Below are 23,856 nucleotides of genomic sequence, written 5' to 3' on the forward strand. Positions count from 1 at the left end.
TGTGCATTCATCTCACAGAGTTGAAACTTTCTTTTGATTGAGCACTTTCGAAACCCTGTTTTTGTAGTATCTGCAATGGAAATTTGGAGCGCTTTGAGCCCTACTGTGGAAAAGCAAATATCTTTACATAAAAACTACACAGAAGCATTCTGTGATACTTCTTTCTGATGTGTGCATTCATCTCACAGAGTTGAAACTTTCTTTTGATTGAGCACTTTTGAAACCCTGTTTTTGTAGTATCTGCAATGGAAATTTGGAGCGCTTTGAGCCCTACTGTGGAAAAGCAAATATCTTTACATAAAAACTACACAGAAGCATTCTGAGATACTTCTTTGTAATGTCTGCATTCATCTCACAGAGTTGAAACTTTATTTTGATTGAGCAGTTTTGAAACACACTTTTTGTATAATATGAAAGTGGATATTTGCAGTGCTTTGAGTCCTATTGTTGAAAAGGAAATATCTTAACAAAAAAAATACACAGAAGCATCCTGAGAAACTACTTTGTGATGTGTGCATTCAACTCACAGAGTTGAACCTATCTTTTGATTGTGAAGTTTTTAATCTCCCTTCTTGTAGAATCTGGAAGTGGATATTTGGAGCCCTTTGTGGCCTATGGAGGTAAAGGAAATATCTTCAAATGAAAACTACACAGAAGCATTCTGAGAAACTTCTTTGTGATGTGTGCATTCATCTCACACAGATGAACCTACCTTATGATTGAGCAGTTTTGAAACACTCTCTTTGCAGAACCTTCAGGTGGATATTTTGAGTGTGTTGTGGCTTATTGTGTAAAAGGAAATATCTTCACATAAAAACTACTAGAAGCATTCTGAGAAACTACTTTGTGATGTGGGTATTCATTGAGCAGAGTTGAAACTTCCTTTTGATTGAGCAGTTTTGAAACACTGTTTGTATAGAATCTGTATAGGCCGCTTTTAGGTCAACTGTGGAAAAGCAAATATCTTCATATAAAAACTACACAGACGCATTCTGAGAAACTTCTTTGTGATGTGTGCATTCATCCCACAGAGTTGAAAGTTTGTTTTGATTGAGCAGTCTTGAATCTCTCTTTTTGTAGAGTCTGCAACTGGATATTTGGAGCCCTTTTAGGCCTATTATGGAAAAGGACATATCTTTACATAAAAACTACACAGAAGCATTCAAAGAAACTCGTTTGTGATGTGTGCATTCAAATCACTGAGTTGAACCTATCTTTTGATTGAGCAGTTTTGAATTTCTCTTTTTGTAGAATCTGCAAGTGGATATTTGAAGCTCTTTGTGGCCTACAGAGAAAAGGAAATATCTTCAAATAAATACTACACAGAAGAATTCTGAGAAACTTCTCTGTGATATGTGCATTCATCTCATAGATTTGAACCTATCTTATGATTGAGCAGTTTTGAAACATTCTCTTTGTAGAATCTGAAAGTGGATAATTAGAGGGCTTTCAGGCCTGTTTTGGAAAAGGAAATATCTTCACATAAAAACTATACAGATGAATTCTGTGAAACTTCTTTGTGATGTGTGCATTCATCTCATAGAGTTGCACTTTTCTTTTGATTGTGCACTTTTGAAACACTGTTTTTGTAGAATCTGCAAGTGGATATTTGGAGCCCTTTGTGGCCAAATTGGAAAAGGTAATATCTACAAATAGAAACTACACAGAAGCATTTTGAGAAACTTCTGTGTGAAGTGTGCATTCATCTCACAGAGTTGAACTTTCGTTTTGATTGAGAAGTTTTGAAACACTCTTTTTGTAGAATCTGCAAGTGGATATTTGGAGTGATTTGAGGCCTATTGTGGAAAATGAAATATCTTCACATAAAAACTACACAGAAGCATTCTGAGAAACTTCTTTGTGATGTGTGCATTCAACTCGCAGACTTGAACCTATCTTTTGATTGAGCAGCTTTGAATCTCTGTTTTTCTAGAATCTGCAAGTGGATATTTGGAGCCCTTTGGGGCCTATGGACGATAAGGAAATATCTTCTAGTAAACACTACAGAGACGCATACTGAGAAACTTCTTCGTGATGTGTGCCTTCATATCACAGAGTTGATACTTTCCTTTGATTGGACAGTTTTGAAACACTGTTTTCGTAAAACCTACAAGTGGATATTGGAGCACTTTGAGGCCTACTATGGAAAAGCAAATATCTTCACATAAAAACTACACAGAAGCATTCTGAGTAATTTCTTTGTGATGTGTGCATTCATCTAAAAGAGTTGAACATTTCCGTTGAATGAGCAGTTTTGCAACCCTCTTTTTGTAGAACCTGCAAGTGGATATTTGGAAAGCTTTGAGGTCTATTGTGGAAAACGAAATATCTACACATAAAAACTACACAGAAGCATTCTGAGAAACTACTTTGTGATGTGTGCATTAGACTCACAGAGGTGAACTTATCTTTTGATTGAGCAGTTTTGAATCTCTCTTTTTGTAGAAGCTGCAAGTGGATATTTGGAGCCCTTTGTGGCCCACTGAGGAAAAGGAAATACATTCAATTAAAAACTACACAGAAGCATTCTGAGAAACTTCTTTGTGATGCATGCATTCATCTCACAGAGTTGAACCTTTCTTTTGATTCAGCAGTTTTGAAACACTGTTTTTGTTGAATCTGCAAGTGGATATTTGGAGTGCTTTGAGGCCATCTGTGGAAAAGCAAGTATCTTCGGATAAAAACTACACAGAATCCTTCTGAGAAATATCTTTGTGATGTGTGCATTCATCTCACAGAGTTGAACCTATCTTATGATTGATCAGTTCTGAAACATTCTTTTTGTAGAATCTGCAAGTGGATAATTGGAGCGCTTTCAAGCCTATTGTGGAAAAGGAAATATCTTAACATGAAAACTACACAGAAGCAGTCTGAGAAACTTCTTTGGGATGTGTGCATTCATCTCACACAATTGAACCTATCTTATGATTTAGCAGTTTTGAAACACTCTCTTTGTAGAATCTGCAAGTGGGTATTTGGAGCGTTTTGAGGCTTTTTGTGGAAAAGGAAATATCTTCACATAAAAACTACAAAGAAGCATACTGAGAAACTTCTTTGTGATGAGTGCATTCGTCTCACAGATTTCAACATACCTTCTGATTGAGCAGTTTTGAATCTCTCTTTCTGTAAAATCTGCAAGTGGATATTTTGAGCCCTTTGTGGCCTATGGTGGAAAAGGAAATATCTTCACATAAAAACTTCACAGAAGCATTCTGAGAAACTTCCTTGGTTGTATGCATTCAACTCACAGTGTTGAAATTATCTTTTGCTTGAGCAGTTTTGCATCTCTCTTTTTGTAGAATCTGCAATTGGATATTTGGAGCCCTTTGCGGCGTATGGAGAAAAAGAAAATATCTTCAAATAAAAACTACACAGAAGCATTCTAAGAAACCTCTTTGTGATGTGTGCTTTCAACTCACAGAGTTGAACTTATCTTATGATAGAGCAGTTTTGAAACACTTTCTTTTTAGAAGCTGTAAGTGGATAATTGGAGTGCTTCAAGGCCTAATGTGGATAAGGAAATATCTTCACATGAAAACTACACAGAAGCATTCTGAAAAACTTCTTTGTGATGTGTACATTCATCTCACAGAGGGGAAACTGTCTTTTGATTGCGCAGTTTTGACTCTACCTTTTGGTAGAGTCTGCAACTGAATATTTAGAGACTTTTGCACCCTATGGAGGAAAAGGAAATATCTTCAAATAAAAACTTCACAGAAGCATTCTGAGAAACATCTTTGTGATGAGTGCATTCATCAAACAGAGTTGAATACTTCTTTTGATTGAGCAGTTTCGAAACAGTCTTGTTGAAGAATCTGCAAGTGCATATTTGGAGCACTTTGGGGTCTACTTTGGAATAGAAAATATCTTCACATAAAAAATACACAGAAGCCTTCTGTGAAACTTCTTAGTGATGTGGGCATTCATCTCACAGAGTTGAACTTTTCTTTTGACAGTGCAGTTTTGAAAAACTCTTTTTGTAGAATCTGCAAGTGGATATATGGAGCGCTTTGATGCCTATTGTGGAAAAGGAAATATCTTCACATAAAAACTACGCAAAAGCATTCTGAGAAAGTTCTTTGTGATGTGTGCATTCATCTCATGGAATTGAACCCATCCTTTGATTAAGCAGTTTTGATTCTCTCTGTTTCTAGAATCTGCAAGTGGATATCTGGAGCCCTTTGCAGCCTAGCGTGGAAAAGGAAATATCTTCAAATAAAAACTACACAGAATTATTCTGAGAAACTTGTTTGTGATGTATGCATTCATTTCACAGAATTTATCCTATCTTATGACTGAGCAGTTTTGAAACACTCTTTTTGTTGAATCTGCAAGTGGATATTTGGAGCACTTTGAAGCCCATTGTGTAAAGGGAAATATCTTCACATAAAAACTACACAGAAGCATTCTGAGAAACTTCTTTGTGATGTCTGCATTCATGTCACAGAGTTGAACCTATCTTATGATTTAGCAGTTTGGAAACACTCTCTTTGTAGAATCTGCAACTGGATATTTGGAGCATTTTGAGGCCTACTGTGGAAAAGCAAATATCTTCACATAAAAACTACAAAGAAGCATTCTGAGAAACTTCTTTTCAATGTGTGCATTCATCTCACAGAGTTGAACCTTTCTTTTGATTGAGCAGTTTTGCAACACACTTTTTGTAGAATCTGCAAGTGGATATGTGGAGGCCTTTGAGGTCTGCTGTGGAAAAGGAAATATCTTCACATAAGAACTTCACAGTAGCATTCTGAGAAACGTCTTTGTGATGTGTGCATTCAATTCACAGAGTTGAACGTGTTTTTCGATTGAGGAGTTTCGAATTTCTCTTTTGGCAGAATCTGCAAGTGGATATTTGGAGCCCTTTGCTGCCTATTTTGGAAAAAGAAATATCTTCAAATAAAAACTATACAGAAACATTCTGAGAAACATCTTTGTTATGTCAGCATTCATCTCACAGAGTTGAACCTATCTTATGATTGAGCAGTTTTGAAACTGTTTTTGTAGAATCAGCACATGGATATTTTGAGCGCTTTGTGGCCTATTGTGGAAAAGGAAATATCTTCACATAAAAATTACACAGAAGCATTCTGAGTAACTCCTTTGTGATGCGTACATTCATCTCAAATAGTTGAACATTTCTTTCGATTTAACAGTTATGAAACACTGTTTTTGTAGAATCTGCAAGTGGATATTTGGAGCGCTTGGAGGTCTACTGTGGAAAAACAAGTATCTTCATACAAAAACTACACAGAAGCATTCTGAGAAACTGCTTTGTGATGTGTGAATTCACTTCACAGAATTGAACCTTTCTTTTGATTGAGCAGCTTTGGAACACTCTTTTTGTAGAATCTGCAAGTGGATATTTGCGGTGCTTTGAGGACTATTTAGGAAAAGAAAATATCTTCACATAAAAACTACACAGAAGCATTCTGAGAAACTTCTAGGCGATGTTTGCATTCATCTCACAGAGTTGAACCTTTCTTTTGACTGAGCAGTTTGGAAACACTCTTTTTGTAGAATCTGCTAGTGGATAGTTAGAGAGTTTGGGGCCTATGGTGGAAAAGGAAATATTTTCCAAAGAAAACTACACAGAAGCATTCTGAGAAAATTCTTGGTGCTGTGTGCATTCAACTAGGAGAGTTGAACCTATCTTTTGATTGTGCAGTTTTCAATCTCTCTTATTGTAGAATCTGCAAGTGGATATTTGGAGCCCTTTGCAGCCTGTGGTGGAAAAGGAAATAATTTCACATAAAAACTGCACAGAAGAATTTTGAGAAACTTCTTTGTGATGAGTGCATTCATTTCACTGAGTTGAACGTTTATTTTGATTGAGCTGTTTTGAAACACTGCTTTTGAAGAATCTCCAAGTGGATATTTGGAGCGGTTTGAGGGCTACTGTGGAAAAGAAATATCTTCACATGAAAACTACACAGAAGCATTCTGAGAAACTTCTTTGTGATGTGTGCATTCATCTCACAGAGTTGAACCTTTCTTTTGATGGAGTAGTTTTGAATCTCTCTTTTTGTAGAATCTGCAGGTGGATATTTTGAGTCCTTTGCAGCCTATGCAGGAAAAGGAAATATCTAAAAATAAAAATGACACAGATGCATTCTGAGAAACTTCTTTGCTATGTGTGCATTCATCTCACTGTGTGGAACCTATATTATGATTGAGCAGTTTTGAAACACTCTCTTTGTAGAATCTGGAAGTGGATATTTGGAGCACTTTGAGGCCTATTGTGGAAAAGGAAATATCTTCATATAAAATCTCACAGAAGCATTCTCAGAAACTTCTCTGTGATGTGTGCATTCATCTCAGAGTTGAACTTTTGTTTGATTGAGCACTTTTGAAACACTGTTTTTGTAGAATCTGCAACTGGATATTTGGAGTGCTTTGAGGCCTACTGCGGAAAAGCAATTATCTTCAAATAAAAACTACACAGAGGCATTCTGAGAAACTTCTTTGTGATGGGCGCATTCATCTCAAAGAGTTGAACCTTTCTTTTGATTGAGAAGTTTTGAAACACTCTTTTTGTAGCATCTGCAAGTGGATATTTGGAGCGCTTTGAGGCCTATTGTGGAAAAGTAAATATCTTCACATAAAAAATACACAGAAGCATTCTGAGGAACTACTTTGTGATGTGTGCATTCAACTCACAAGGTTGAACCTATCTTTTGATTGAGCAGTTTTGAATCTCTCTGTTTGTAGAATCTGCAAGTGGATATATATAGCCCTTTGCAGCCTATGGAGGAAAAGGAAATATCTTCAAATAAAAACTGCACAGAGGCACTCTGTGAAACTTCTTCATGATGTGTGCATTCAACTCGCAGAGTTGAATCTTTCTTTGGTTGAGTAGTTTTGAAACACTCTTTTTGTAGAATGTGCAAGTGGGTATTTTGAGGGCTTTGAAACCTATTGTGGAAAAGGATATATCTTCATATAAAAATTACACAGAAGCATTCTGAGACACATGTTTATGATATGTGCATTCAACTCACATAGTTAAATCTATCTTTTGATTGAGCAGTTTTGAATCTCTCTTTTTGAAGAATCTACAAGTGGATATTTGGAGCCCTTTACAGCATAAGGTGGAAAAGGAAATATCTTCAAGTAAAAACTACACAGAAGCATTCTGAGAAACTTCTTTTTGATGTGTGCATTCAGCTCACAGAGTTGAACCTATCTTATGATTGAGCACTTTTGAAACAATCTTTTTATACAATCTGCAAGTGGAAATTTGGAGCACTTTGAGGACTATTGTGGAAAAGCATGTATCTTCACATAAAAACTGCACAGAAGCATTCTGAGAAACTTCTTTGTGATGAGTGCATTAATCACACAGAGCTGAACCTATCTTTTGATTGAGAAGTTTTGAATCTCTCTTTTTGTAGAATCTGCAAGTGGATATTAGGAGCCCTTTGTGGCCTCTTGTGATAAAGGAAATATCTTCCCAAAAAAACTACACAGAAGCATTCTGAGAAACTACTTTGTGATGAGTCCATTCACCACACAGAGTTGAAAATTTCTTTGACTGAACAGTTATGAAACACACTTTTTGTAGAGTCTGCAAGTGGATATCTGGAGCGCTTTGAGGCCTATATTGGAACAGGAATTATCTTCCCATAAAAACTACACAGAAGCATTCTGAGAAACTTCTTTGTGATGTGTGCCTTCATCTCACAGAGATGAACCTAGTTTTTCATTAAGTGGTTTTGAAACACTGTTTTTGCGAGTCTGTAAGTTGATATTTGGAGCACTTTGAGGCCGACAGTGGAAAAGTAAATATCTTCACATAAAAACTACACATAAACATTCTGAGAAACTTCTTTGTGATGTGGGCATTCACCTCACAGAGTTGAAACTTTCTTTTGATTGAGCAGTTTTAAAACACTATTTTTGTAGAATCTGAAAGTGGATATTTTTAGCGCTTTGAGGCGTATTGTTTAAAAGGAAATATCTTCACATAAAAACTACACAGAAGTATTCTGAGAAACTCCATTGTTATGTGTGCATTCAACTCACAGTTTTGAATCTATCTTTTGATTGAGCACTTTTGAATCTCTCTTTTTGTAGAATCTGAAAGTGGATACTTAGAGACCTTGGCGGCCTATGGTGGAAAAGGAAACATCTTCACATAAAAACTACACGGAAGCATTCTGAGAAACTTCTTTGTGATGTGTACTTTTATCTCACAGAGCTGAACTTTTCTTTTGATTCAGCAGTTTGGACACACTCTTTTTGTATAATCTTCAACTGGATATTTGGAGCCCTTTGAGGCCTATTGTGTAAAGGGAAACATCTTAACATAAAAACTACACAGAACCATTCTGAGAAACTTCTTTGTGATGTGTGCATTCATCTCAGAGGGTTGAACCTTTCTTTTCATTGAACAGTTTGGAAACACACTTTTTGTAGAATCTTCAGGTGGATAATTTGATCACTTTGAGGCCTATGTTGGAAAAGGAAATATCTTCACATAAAAACTACACAGAAGCATTTTCAGAAACTTCTTTCTGATGTGTGCATTCAACTCACACGGTTGAACCTATCTCTTGATTGAGCAGTTTTGAAACTCTCTTTTTGTAGAATCTGGAAGTGGATATTTGGAGTTGTGAAAAAGGAAATATCTTCACATAAAAACTACACAGAAGCATTCACAGAAACTACTTTGTGATGAGTGCATACATCACAAAGAGTTGAAATTTTCCTTCGATTGAGCAGCTTTGAAACACTCTTTTGTAGAATCTGGAAGTGCATATTTACAGGACTTTGAGGCCTATTTGAGAAAGGAAATATCTTTACATAAAAACTACACAGAAGCATTCTGGGAAACTTCTTAGTAATGTGTGCATTCAACTCACATAGTGGAAACTATCTTTTCATTTAGAAGTTTTGAAACTCTCCTTTTGTAAAATCTGCAGGTGGATATTTGGACTGCGTAGCAGCCTATGGTGGAAAAGGAAATATCTTCACATAAAAAACTACACAGTAGCATTCTGAGAAACTTCTTTGTGATGTGTGCATTCATCACACAGAGTTGAAGCATTCTTTTGATTAAGCAGTTTTGAAATAATCTTTTTGTAGAATCTTCAAGTGGATATTTGGAGCGCTTTGAGGGCTATTGTTGAAAAGGAAATATCTTCACAGAAAAACTACACAGAAGGATTCTGAGAAGCTACTTTGTGTTATGTGCATTCACCTCACAGAGTTGAAATTTGCTTTTGATTGAGCAGTTTGGAAACACTCTTTTTGTAGAATCTACAAGTGGATATTTGGCACGCTTCGAGGCCTACTGTGGAAAAGCATGTATCTTCACATAAAAACTGCACAGAAGCATTCTGAGAAACTTCTTTGTGATGTGTGCATTCAACTCACACAGTTGAACCTATCTTTTGATTGAGCAGTTTTGAATCTCTCTTTTTGTAGAATCTGGAATTGGATATTCGGAGCGCTTTGAGGTCTTTTGTGGAAAAGGAAGTATCTTCATCAAAAACTACACAGAATCATTCTGAGATACTTCATTTTGATGTGTGCATTCATCTCACAGAGTTGAACCTTTCTTTTGATTCAGCAGTTTTATAACATGCTTTTAGTAGAATATGCAAGTGGATATTTGGGGTGCTTTGAGGCCTATTGTGGAAAATGAAATATCTTCACATGAAAACTACACAGAAGCATTCTGAGAAACTTCTTTGTGATGTGGGCATTCATCTCAGAGTTGAACCTTTGCTTTGACTGAGCAGTTTTGAAAAACACTTTTTGTAGAATCTGCAAGTAGATATTTGGAGCGCTTTGAGGCCTATTGTGGAAAAGGAAATATCTTCACATAAAAATTACACATAAACATTCTGAGAAACTTCTTTGTGATGTGTGCATTCCTCCCACACGGTTGAACCATTCTTTTCATTGAGCAGTTTTGTAACAATCTTTTTGTAGAATCTGCAAGTGGATAGTTGGAGTGCTTTTAGGCCTACGGTTGAAAAGGAAACGTCTTCACATAAAAACTACGGAGAATCATTCTGTGAAACTTATTTGCGTTGTGTTTACTCACCTCATGGAGTTGAAGTTTTCTTTTGATTGAGCAGTTTGGAAACACTCTTTTTGTAGAATCTGCAAGTGGATAGTTGGAGTGCTTTTAGGCCTACGGTTGAAAAGGAAATATCTTCACATAAAAACTACTCGGAAGCATTCTGAGAAACTTCTTTGTGATGTGTGCATTCACCTCACAGGGTTGAAACTTTCTTTTGATTGAGCAGTTTTGAAACACTCTTTTTCTAGAATGTGCAAGTGTATATTTGCAGGGTTTTGTTGACTATTGTGGAAAGGGAAGTATGTTCACATAAAAATTACACAGAAGCATTCTGAGAAATTTCTTGTGATGTGTGCATTCACCTCAGAGTTGATACTTTCTTTTGATTGAGCATTTTTGAAACACTCTTCTTGTACAATCTGAAAGTGGATATTTGGAGCCCTTTGAGGTCTATTGTGGAAAAGGAAATATATTCACATAAAAAGTAATCAGAAGCATTCTGAGACACTTCTTTGTGATGTATGCATTCATCTCACAGAATTGAATCCTTCTTCTCATTAGCACTTTGGAAACTCTCTTTTTGTAGAGTCTAGAAGTGGACATTTGGAGCTCTTTGAGGCCTATTGTGGAAAATGAAATATCTTCACATAAAAACTACACAGAAGCATTCTTCGAAAGTTCTTTGTGACGTGTGCTTTCAACTCAAAGAATTGAAACTTTTTTTGATTGAGCAGTTTTGAAACACTCTTTCTGTAGAATCTGCAAGTGGATATTAGGAGTGCTTTGAGGCCTGTTGTGGAAAAGGAAATAGCTTCACATAAAAACTACACAGAATCATTCTGTGAAACTTCTTTGCGAGGTGTTTACTCATCCCACAGAGTTGAAGTTTTCTTTCGAATGAGCAGTTTGGAAACACTCTTTTTGTAGAATCTGCAAGTGGATAGTTGGAGCGATTTGAGGTCTATGGTGTAAAAGGAAATATCTTCACATAAAAACTACACGGAAGCATTCTGAGAAACTTCTTGGTGATGTTGCATTCATCTCACAGAGTAGAACATTTCTTTTAATTGAGCCCTTTTGAAACACACTTTTTGTAGAATCTACAAGTGGATATTTGGAAAGCTTTGAGGACTATTGTGGAAAAGGAAGTATCTTCACAGGAAAAGTACACAGAATCATTCTGGGAAATGTCTTGTGACGTGTGCATTCATCTCACAGAGCGCTTTGAGGCCCATTGTGGAAAAGGAAATATCTTCATATGAAAACTACACAGAAGCATTCTGAGAAACATCTTTGTGATTTTTGCATTCGTCTCATGGTGTTTTACCATTCTTTTGATTGAGCAGTTTGAAAACACTCTTTTAGTTGAATCTAAAAGTGGATATTTAGAGCACTTTGAGGACTATTGTGGAAATTGAAATATCTTCACATAAAAACTACACAGAAGCATTCTGAGAAACTTCTTTGTGATGTGTGCATTCAGCTCACAGAGTTGTACCTATCTATTGGTAGAGGATTTTAGAAACTCTCTTTTTGGAGAATCTGCAAGTGAATATTTGGAGCCCTTTGTGGCCTACTGTGTAAAAGGAAATACCTTCACATAAAAACTACACAGAAGCACTCTGAGAAACTTCTTTGTGATGTGCACATTCATCTCACAAAGTTGAACCTTTCTTTAGACTGAACAGTTTGGAAACTCTCTTTTAATAGAATAAGCAAGGGGATATTTGAAACACTTTGAGGCCTACTGTGGAAAAGAAAATATCTTCACATAAAAATGACACAGAAGCATTCTGATAAACTACTTTGTGATGAGTGCATTAATCTCACGAAGTTGAACCTTTCTTTTCTTTGAGCATTTTGGAAACAATCTTTACAGAATCTGCAGGTGGATATTTGGAGCGCTTTGAGGCAAATTGTGGAAAAGGAAATAACTTCACATAAAAACTGCACAGAAGCATTCTGAGAAACTTCTTTATGATGTGTGCATTCAACTCACAGACTTGAACCTTTTTTTTGATTGAACAGTTTTGAAACACTCTTTTTGTAGAATTTGAAAGTGTATATTTGTAGCCCTTTGAGGCCTACTGTGGAAAAGGAAATATCTTCACATAAAAACTACACAGAAGCATTCTGAGAAACTTCTTTGCTATGCGTGCATTCCCCTCAAAGAGTTGAACCTCTCTTTTGATTGAGCACTTTTGAAACCCCCTTTTTGTAGAATCTGCAAGGGGATATTTGGAACCCTTTAAGGACTATTTTGGAAAAGGAAATATCTTCACATAAAAACTACACAAAAGTATTGTGAGAAACTTCTTCATGATGTGTGAATTCGTCTCATAGAGTTGAATCTTTCTTTTCATTGATCAGTTTGGAAACACTCTTTTTGTAACATCTGCAGGTGGATGTTTGGAGCACTTTGTGGTGAATGGTGTAAAAGGAAATATCTTTACATAAAAAGTACGCAGAAGCATTCTGAGACACCTCTTTGAGATGTGTGCATTCAAGTCACTGGGTTGAGCCTATCTTTTTATAGAGCAGTTTTGAAACTCTGTCTTCGCAGATTCTGTAAGTGGATATTTGGTGCGTTGTGTGGCCAAGTGTGAAAAAGGAAATATCTTCACATAAAAACCATACAAAATAGTTCTGAGAAACTTCTTTGTGTTGTGTGCATTCACCTCACAAAGCTGAAGCTTTCTTTTCATTGAGCAGTTTTGAAACACTCGTTTTGGAGGATGTGCAAGTCAATGTTTTGAGCACTTTGAGGCCAATTGTGGAAAAGGAAATATCTTCACATAAAAACTACAAAGAAGCATTGTGAGAAACTACTTTGTGACGTGTGCATTCATCACACAGAGTTGAACCTTTCTTTTTATTGAGCAGTTTGGAAACACTCTTTTTGTAGAATCTCCAAGGGGATATTTTTAGCGCTTTGAGATCTTTGGTGGAAAAGGAAATATCTTCACATAGAAACTACACAGAAGCATTCTGAGAAACTTATTTAGGATGTGTGCATTCATCTCACCGCGTTGAATCTATCCTTTGATTGAGCAGTTTTTAATCACTGTTTTTGTAGAATCTGCAAGTGGATATTTGGAGCACATTTAGACCTATGGTGGAAAAGGAAACATCCTCACATAAAAACTATGAAGAAGCATTCTGAGAAACGTCTTTGTAATGTGTGCATTCATCTCACAGAGTTGAACCTTTCTTTTGATTGAGCAGTTTTGAAACCGTCTTTTTGTAGAATTTGCAAGTGGATATTTGGAGTGCTTTGTGGCCTGTTGTGGAAAAGAAAATATCTTCACATAAAAACTAGACAGAAGCATTCTGAGAAACTTCCTTGTGATGTGTGCATTCAGCTCAGAGACTTGATCCTTTCTTTTGATTGACCAGTTTGGACACACTCTTTTGTAGAATCTGCAAGTGGATATTTGGAGCGCTTTCAGGCCTATGGTGGAAAAGGAAATATCTTCACATAAAAACTACACAGAAGCATTCTCAGAAACTTTTTTGTGATGTTTGCATTCGACTCACACAGCTGAACCTATCTTTTGATTGAGAAGTTTTGATTCTCTCTTTTTGTAAAATCTGCAAGTGGATATTTGCAGACCTTTCTGGCCTATTTTGAAAAAAGAAATATCTTCACGTAAAAAATAGAAGCATGCTGAGAAACTTCTTTGTGATGTGTGCGTTCATCTCAAAAAGTTGAACATTTCTTTTGATTGAGCAGTTTTTATTATTATTATTATACTTTAAGTTTTAGGGTACATGTGCACATTGTGCAGGTTAGTTACATATGTATACATGTGCCATGCTGGTGTGCTGCACCCATTAGCTCGCCATCTAGCATTAGGTATACGTCCCAATGCTATCCCTCCCCCCTCCTCCCACCCTACAACAGTCCCCAGACTGTGATGTTCCCCTTCCTGTGTCCATGTGATCTCATTGTTCAATTCCCACCTATGAGTGAGAATATGCGGTGTTTGGTTTTTTGTTCTTGCAATAGTTTACTGAGAATGATGACTTCCGATTTCATCCATGTCCCTAAAAAGGATATGAACTCATCATTTTTTATGGCTTCATAGTATTCCATGGTGTATATAGACTGGATTAAGAAGATTGAGCAGTTTTTAAAAAATCTTTTTGTAGTATCTGCAAGGGGATATTTGGAGCGTTTTGGGGCCTATTGTGGAAAAGGAACTATCTTCACATAAAAACTAGACAGAAGCATTCTGAGAAACTTTTGGCGATCTGTGCATTCAACTCACAGATTTGAACCTTTCTTTTGATTGAACAGTTTTGAAACACTCTTTTTGTAGTATCTGTAAATGGATATTTGAAGCGGTTTGAGGTCTATCGTGGAAAAGGAAATATCTTCACATATAAACTAGACAGAAGCATTCTGAGAAACTTCTCTGTGATAAGTGCCTTCATCTCACAGAGTTGAACCTTTCTTTTGATTGAGAAGTTTTGAAACACTCTTTTTGTTGTATATGCAAGTGGGTATTTGGAGCGATTTGTGGTCTAAGGTGGAAAAGGAAATATCTTCACATAAAAACTAGACAGAAGCACTCTGAGAAACTTCTTTGTGATGTGTGCATTCATCTCACCAAGCTGAACCATTCTTTTGATGGAGATGTTTTGAAGTACTCTTTTTGTAGAATATGCAAGTGGATATTTGGAATGATTTCAGGCCTGTGGTAGAAAAGGAAATATCTTCACATAAAAACTAGACTGAAGCATTCTGAGAAACTTGTTTTTGATGTGTGCATTCATCTCACAGTGTTGAAACTTACTTTTGATTGAGGGTTTTGAAACAGTCTTTTTGATGAATCTGCAAGTGGATATTTGGAGCGAATTGTTGCCTATGGTGTAAAAGGAAATATCTTCACATAAAAACTAGACAGAAGCCTTCTGAGAAACTTCTTTGTGATGTGTGCGTTCATCTCACCAGGTTGAATCTTTCCTTTCATCGAGCAGTATTGAAACACCCTTTTTGTAGAATCTGAAAGTAGATATTTGGAGCGATTGTGTCCTAGGTAGTAAAGGCAATATTTTCACAGAAAAACTAGACAGAAGCATTCTGCGAAACTTCCTCATGATGTCTTCATTTATCTCACCAAATTGAACCATTCTTTTCACTGAGCAGATTTGATACACTCTTTTTGTAGAATGTGCAATGAATATTTGGAACTCTTTGATGAGTATGATGGAAAAGGAAATACCTTCACATATAAACTAGACAGAAGCATTCTGAGAAACTTCTTTCGGATATGTGCATTCAACTCACAGAGTTGAACCTTTCTTTTGATTCAGCAGTTTTGAAACACGCTTTTTGAAGAATCTGTAAGTGGATATTTGGAGTGCTTAGGGGCCGATGGTGGAAAAGGAAATATCTCCACATAAAAACTTGATGGAAGCATTCTGAGAAACTTCTTTGTGATGTGTGCATTCATCAGAGAGAGTTTAACCTTTCTTTTGACTGAGCAGTTTTGAAACTCTCTTTTTGTAGAATCTGCAAGTGGACATTTGGAGCCACTTGAGGCCTAATGTGGAGAACAGAATATCTTCACATAAAAGCTACACAGAAGCATTCTGAGAAACTTCCTTGTGATGTGCACATTCATCTCACAGATTTGAAAATTTCTTTTGATTGAGCAGTTTTGAAATGCTCTTTTTGGAGAATCAGCCAGTGGATATTTGGAGCGCTTTGAGGACTATGGTGGAAAAGGAAATATCTTCACATAAAAACTAGAGGAAACATTCTGAGAAACTTATTTGTGATGTGTGCATTCCTGTCACAGAGTTGAACATTTCTTTTGATTAAGCAGTTTTGAAACACTCTTTTTGTAGAATCTGCTAGAGGATATTTGGAGCACCTTGAGGCCTATGGAGGAAAAGGAACTATCTTCACTTAAAAACTAGACAGAAGCATTCTGAGAAACTTCTTTGTGATGTTTGCATTCATCTCACAGAGTTGAAATTTTCTTTTGATTGAGCAATTTTGAGACACTCTTTTTGTAGAATCTGCCTGTGGATAATAGGAGTGCTTTGGGGCATATTTTGGAAAAGGAAATACCTTCACATAAATAGTAGACAAAAGCATTCTGAGAAACTTCTTTGTGATGTGTGCATATATATCACAGAGTTGAACCTTTCTTTTCCTTTAGCCTTTTGAAACACTCTTTTTGTAGATTCTGCAAGTGGATATTTGGAGCGCTTTGCAGCCTATGGTGGAAAATAAATATCTTCACATAAAAACTAGACAGAAGCAATCTGAGAAACTTCTTTGTGATGTGTGCATTCATCTCACAGAGTTGAACATTTCTTTTGATTGAGCTGTTTTGAAACACTCTTTTTGTATAATCTGCAAGTGGATATTTAGAGCGCTTTGAGGCGTATGGTAGAAAATGAAACATCTTCACATAAAAACTAGACAGCAGCATCCTGAGAAACTTCTTTGTAATGTGTGCATTCATCTCACAGAACTTAACCTTTCTTTTGATTGAGCAGTTTTGAAACACTCTTTTTGTAGAATCTGCAAATGGATATATGGATCGTTTTGAGGTCTACGGTGCAAAAGGATATATCTTCACATAAAAACTAGACAGAATCTTTCTGAGAAACTTCTTTGTGAAGTGTGCATTCATCTTACAGTGGTGAACCTTTCTTTTGATTCAGCAGTTTTCAAACACTCTTTTTGTAGAATTTGCAAGTGGATATTTGGAGCGCTTAGGGGTCTATGGTGGAAAAGGAAATATCTCCACATAAAAACTTGATGGAAGCACTCTGAGAAACTTCTTTGATGTGTGCATTCAACTCACAGAGTAGAACCTTTCTTTTGATTTAGCAGTTTTGAAACACTCTTTTTGTAGAATCTGCAAGTGGATATTTGGAGCCCTTTGTGGCCCACAGTGGAAATGGAAATATCTTCACATAAACTAGACAGAAGCATTCTGAGAAAGTTCTTGGTGATGTGTGCATTCATCTCACAGAGTTAAATCTTTCTTTTGATTGTACAGTTTTGACACACTCCTTTGTAGAATCTGCAAGTGGATATTTGGAGCGCTTTAAGGCCAATTGTGGAAAAGGAAATATCATCACATAAAAACTACACAGAAGCATTCTGAGAAATTTCTTTGTGATGTGTGCATTCATCTCACAGAGTGGAACTTTCTTTTGATTGAGCAGTGTTGAAACACTCATTTTGTAGAATCTGCAGGAGGGTATTTGGAGCGCTTTGCTGCATACGGTGTAAAAGGAAGTATCTTCACATAAAAACTAGACAGAAGAATTCTGAAAAACTTCTTTGTGATGTGCGCGTTCATCTGACAGAGTTGAACCTTTCTTTTGATTGAGCAGTTTTGAAACACTCTTTTTATAGTATCTGTAAATGGATATTTGAAGCGGTTGGAGGTCTATGGTGGAAAAGGAAATATCTTCACATATAAACTAGACAGAAGCATTCTGAGAAATTTCTCTGTGATTTGTGCATTCATCTCACAGAGTTGAACCTTTCTTTTGATTGAGCAGTTTTGAAACACTCTTTTTGTAAAATCTGCAAGTGAATATTTGGAGTGCTTTTAGGCCTTTGGTGGAAAAGCAAATATCTTTGCATCAAAACTAGACAGATACATTTTAAGAAACTTCTTTGTGATGTGTGCATTCATCTCACAGATTTAAACCTTTCCTTTGATTGAACAGTTTTGAAACACTGTTTTTGGTGAATCTGCAAGTGGATATCTGAAGCGCTTAGAGGCCTATGGTGTAAAACAAATATATTCACATAAAAACTAGACAGAAGCATTCTGAGAAACTTCTCTGTGATGTGTGCACTCATCTCACAGAGTTGAACCTTTCTTTTCGTTGAGTAGCTTTGAAACACTCTTTTTGTAGCATCTGCAAGTGTATATTTGGAGCAGTTTGCCTCCTATGGTGGAAAAGGAAATACCTTCACATAAAAACTAGACAGATGCATTCTGAGAAACTTCTTTGTGATGTGTGCATTCATCTCACGGAGGTGAACTTCTAGTGTTTTGGACTCATCCAAGCCTCAACATTAGCTTTAAGAGCTCCTTGATCTTTCCAGCAGGAGAAAAATGAACATGCAAAGCTCTCAGGCTCATTGTTATAATCCTCTCAAGGATCAGTCTCATTAGCAGACAGCAGAGTCTTGATCCCTTGTTTCACCAAAATAACCACTTGGCTGAGAGAAGTTGCTGTAAGTCCTAGGGGAACTTTTCATATCCCTTGCAAGCTCTTCAGGTATTTGTGTATTTTCCCATTTCAGAAAGTTGTGTTTATCTCAGCATCCCATTGTCATCTCCAAAATTATATAATTGTGAAGGATCTAAGATTTCATCCTATTTGTAAACAAACCTATTAACCTTCCATTTCCATGGATGCTGGTAGAAGGCATGAGACACTGAAGTATGAAAAAAAACCTACTATTTACTGTCTACCTGGAGGCAAAATCCTCATATTTGTATTAGTTCTCCTTGTCCATACTACATTTTTTAGAGGGATTTCCAAAGGCTCAGATGGACATTGCACATGGGGAAGATTTGTGTCACAGCTGAGCAGACTCAAGACTAAGAAACCTCAGTCTTCTTAAAGTAGGTTACATGCAAACCTGTCCAACCTTTGCCTCACAGAGAAAAATTGTCTTTATTATATTGATTGAGTAATTTATCTGCCATTCACCTGAAGAGAAAAACTACTATGCTTTTTCCAGGTTATTTGTGTACAAAAATCTTTGAAAAATAGCCTGGAACAGGACAGGTATGTGATGTAAGACATAACAAAACAACAAACTCTAAGAGACTTTTGGAGAACTACATCTCAGTAGCATGCATCTTTTCCATAAAATGTTGCACTAAACAATCCTGTGATGAAAAAAATCCATTGAAGATTTTTGACATGAAGACTAACTTTGGTCGTTTTGTGTTGTGGGATTGTTCAAATGACTCTCCTGTGTCCGCCTCCAAAGTAGCTGGAGGACAGGCTCCCACGACCACACTCAGCTTATTTTTCTATTTTTAGTAGAGGCGGGGTTTTACCATGTTGGTCAGGCTGGTCTCGAACTCCTGATCTCAGGTGGTCGGCCTGCCTTGGCCTCACAAAGTGCTAGGAATATAGGCATGAGCCACCATGCCTGGCCCCAGAAATGAAAGTTCTATGTGTGCAGTAATGTAATTCTGACTGATAAATGACAGGTGAGAGTAAGTGAAAATCTAACACAATTCAACATTTTTACATATTTAGACACATTGTAATTGGTTAGCTTATTGGAAAAAGTTAAATGACTACCAATTTATATGACATACTTATTCTGAATGAATTGCTAATCTAGATTTGAGAGATGAAATAATTATTTTTACAACAGAGAAACATAAATTGCACTTCCATATACCAACAATGAACAATTTGAAAGTAAATTAGTAAAACAATTGTTTGCAACAACATTAAAATAATACAATTCTTAGCAATAAATTTATAAGAAGGTACATATTTTGTACAATAAAAAAACAGGATCAGAATATTTATGAAAAAAACTAAAAAGGACTTAAATAACTGGCAACAAATTCCATATTCCTGAACTGGAAGACTTAATGAAGTTAAGATGAAAATACTACCATCCAAAGTAGTGTACAGATGTACTGTAATCCCAATTTTTAATTTTTCCAACTTTTCTTTTGCAAAAACAAAATAATTCATTTAAAATTTCATATGAAATTTGAAAATCCTCTGAATGTACAGAATAATGTTGAAAAGAAGAACAAAATTAGATGTTTCACAATTTTAAATTTGAAAACATACAAAGCTACTATAACAGTTTGCTAGTGGCATAAGAACAATTGTAGAGATCAAATAAATAAAATAGATAATCCAAAAAACCCTTGCATAAATTATTGATTGTCTTTTGACAAGGGTGCCTTAATCATTATGTAAAGAAAAGGACAGTTTGTTCCACAATAAATGCTGGGAAAACAAGTCCACATTTAAACCAGTAAAGCTGAATCTTTATCACATTCCAAGTACAGAAATTAAATAAAAATAGATTAAAGACATAAGTGTTCAACTTTAGTGGTTTCTAATGGTTGTTTTTATTTATGTGGGGTCAGTACTAACATGAACGCCTTTATACACAAAAACTAGAAAACCTTAAAGAAATAGATACATTACTAGATATACACAATCTCCCAAGATTAAGACAGGAAGACAATTATTTCCTGAATGGACCAATAAAAAGCTCTGATATTATATAGGTAATAAGTAGCTTGCCAATCAAAAAAATAAAAGCCCTGGACTTTATGGATTTACAGCCAAATTCTACTACATGTACAAAGAAGAGCTGGTACAATTCCTACAGAAACTATCCCCAAAAATTAAGGAGGACGGTCTCCTCCCCAACTCATTCTATGAGGACAGCATGATCTTGACACCAAAACCTGGCAGAGACAAAACAAAAACACAAAATTAGCCGGGCTTGGTAGCAGACAACTGTAGTCCCAGCTACTTGGGAGGCTGAGGCAGGAGAATGGCATGAACCCAGGAGGCAGAGCTTGCATTAAGCAGAGATTGCGCCAGTGCACTCCAGCCTGGGTAACAGAGGGAGAGTCTGTCAAAAAAAAAAAAGAAGAAAGAAAGAAAGAAAGAAAGAAAGAAAGAAAGAAAGAAAGAAAGAAAGAAAAAGAAAACTTCAGGCCAATATTCTTGACAAACATCAATACAAAAGTTCTCAGAAAAATATTTGCAAACCAAATCCAGCAGCACATCAAACAGGTAATCCGTCATTATCAAGTAGGCTGCCTCCTTAGGATGCAAGGTTGGTCCAGCATGTGCAAATCAATAAATGTAATACATCACATAAACAGAACTAAAAACAAAAACACACGATTATCCCAATAGATGCAGAAAATAATAAAAGCCGTGTATAACAAACCCACAGCCAACAATCTGTTGAATGGGCAAAAGTTGGGAGCGTTTTTTTTTGAAAACCAGCACAAGGCAAGAATGCCCTCTCTCACCATTTCTATTCAACATAGTATTGAAAGTCCTGACCAGAGCAATCAGGCTGGAGAAAGAAATACAAAAAGCATCCAAATAGGAAGAGAGAAAGCCAAACTATTTCTGTTTGCAGATAACATAATTCTACATCTAGAAAACCCTGTAGTTTCAGCTACAAAGCTTCTTTAGTTAACATACAACTTCAGCGAAGTTTCAAGATACTAAATCAATGTGCAAAGATCACTAACATTTCTCTACACCAATGATAACCACACTGACAGCAAAATCAGAAAGGCCATCCCATTCACAATTGCCACAAAAATAATAAAATACCTGGAAATGCAGCTCACCAGGGAGGTGAAAGAGCTCTACAATGAGAATTACAAAACACTGCTCAAAGAAATCAGAGAAGACACAAACAAATGGAAAACCACCCCATGCTCATGGATAGGAAGATCCAATATGACTAAAATGGCTATACTTCACAAAGCAATTGACAGATTTAATGCTATTTCCATCAAACTGCCAAAAACATTTTTTACAGAGCTAGAAAAAAACTATTTTAAAATTCCTATAGGCTGGGTGCAGTGGCTCATGCCTGTAATCCCAGCACTATGGGAGGCCTAGGGCTGCAGATCATGAGGTCAGGAGATCGAGACCATCCTGGCCAACATGGTGAAACTCCTTCTCAACTAAAAATACGAAAAATAGCTGGGCGTAGTGGCAAGCGCTTGTAATCCCAGCTACTCGGGAGGCTGAGGCAGGAGAATCCATTGAACCAGGGAGTCAGAGGTTGCAGTGAGCTGAGATTGCACCACTGCACTCCAGCCTGATGACAGAGTGACATTCCATCAAATATATATATATATATATATATATATATATATATATATATATATATGAAACCAAAAAGGAGCACACATAGCCAAGGCAATCCTAAGCAAAAAAGAACAAAGCTGCAGGCATCAGGTTGCCTGGCTTCAAATTACACTACAGGGCTATAGTAATGAAAACAGCATAATACTGATACAAAAACAGACACATAGACAAATGGAGCAGAATAGAGAGCCCAGAAACAAGGCTGCACATCTATGCCCATGTGATAATTGACAAGGCTGACAAAAACAAGCAATGAGAAAAAGATGATTTATTCAATAAGTGGTGCTGGAATAATTGGCTGGCACTATGTGGAAGATTGAAGCTGATCCCCTTATTTACATCATATACAAAAAAAATCAACTCAAGACTGATTGAAGACTTAAATATAAAATCTTTATGTATAAAAACCATGAAAGACAATCCAGGCAATACCATCCTGGATATAGGAACGGGCAAAGATTTCATGATAGAAAGACCAAAAGCAATAGCAAGAAAAGCAAAAATTAACAAGTAGGATTTAATTAAAGTAAAGAGATTTTGCATAGCAGAAAAAAAAACTATTAACAGAGTAAACAGAAAACCTATGGAGTGGAAAAAAATATTTGTAAACTATCCATCTAACAAAGGTCTAATATCTATCATCTATAAGGAACTTAAATTTACAAAAGGAAAACAACCCCATTAAAAAGTGGGCAAAGACATGAACAGACAGTTTTCGAAAGAAGACATACATGAGGCCAACAAGTGTATGAGAAAAAGCTCAGCATCAATGATAGTTAGAGAAGTGAAAATTAAAACCACAATGAAATGCCATCTCACACTAGTCAGAATGGCTGTAGTTAAACAATAAATGCTGGAGAGGTTGTAGAGAAAAGGGAACTTATACACTGTTGGTGGGAGTGTAAATTAGTTCAACTGCTGTGGAAAGCAGTTTGGCAATTCCTCAAAGAGCTAAAAGCAGAACTACCATTCAATAGTTCTGCTCGCAATCCCATTACTGCATATATTTCCAGAAAAGTAGGAATTATTCTACCATAAAGACACATGCATGCAAATGTTCACTGCAGCCCTATTCACAACAGCAATGACATGGAATCAACATAAATACTATCAGTAACAGATTACATAAACAAAATGTGCTATGTATACATTATGGAATACTATGCACCCATAAAAAAAATGAGATTATGTCCTTTGTGGGAACATAGATGTAGCTGGATACTATTGTCCTTAGCAAACTAACACAGGAAGAGAAAACCAAATATCACATGTTCTGACTTATAAGTAGGAGCTAAATGATAAGAATGTATGAACACGAGGAGGAAAACAGTAGACCCTGGGGTCTATTTGAAGTAAGAGGGTGGGAGGAGGGAAAGAAGCAGAAAAGATAGCCATTGGGTACCGGGCTTAATACCTGGGTGATGAAATCATCTATACAGCAAACTCCTGTGACATATGTTTACCTGTGTAACAAACCTTCACACATATACCCAAACCTACTGTAAAAGTTTCAAAAAGTTAAACTTTAAAAACTCTTGGGAAAAAGCTTAAGCAAAAATCTTATAACATTAAATTTTGTGATGGTTTCTTGACTGTAACACCAAAAGCATAGGCCAGAAAATAAAAAACAGATAAATTGGACTTGATTTAAATGTGAAACTTTTCTGATTTTTTGATATGAAAAACACTCTGTTGTTCGTGTTTTTTGATAGAAAAAAAACCCACCACCACTAAAATTTGATACAAAAAGCATGAACAAGAGAGTGAAAAGACAACCAGCAAATGGGAGAAAAGATTTGCAAAGCATGTAACTGATTGGGTACATAAGGTAAAATATAATAAGCAGGATATATAAAGAACTTCTAAAACTCAACAACAAAACGAAACAACTACAGCATTTATAAAAGGGCAGAGGACTTGTATATACATTG

This window comes from Pan paniscus, chromosome 15 (assembly GCF_029289425.2).
Source record: "Pan paniscus chromosome 15, NHGRI_mPanPan1-v2.0_pri, whole genome shotgun sequence".
In the NCBI taxonomy this organism is placed as follows: Eukaryota; Metazoa; Chordata; class Mammalia; order Primates; family Hominidae; genus Pan; species Pan paniscus.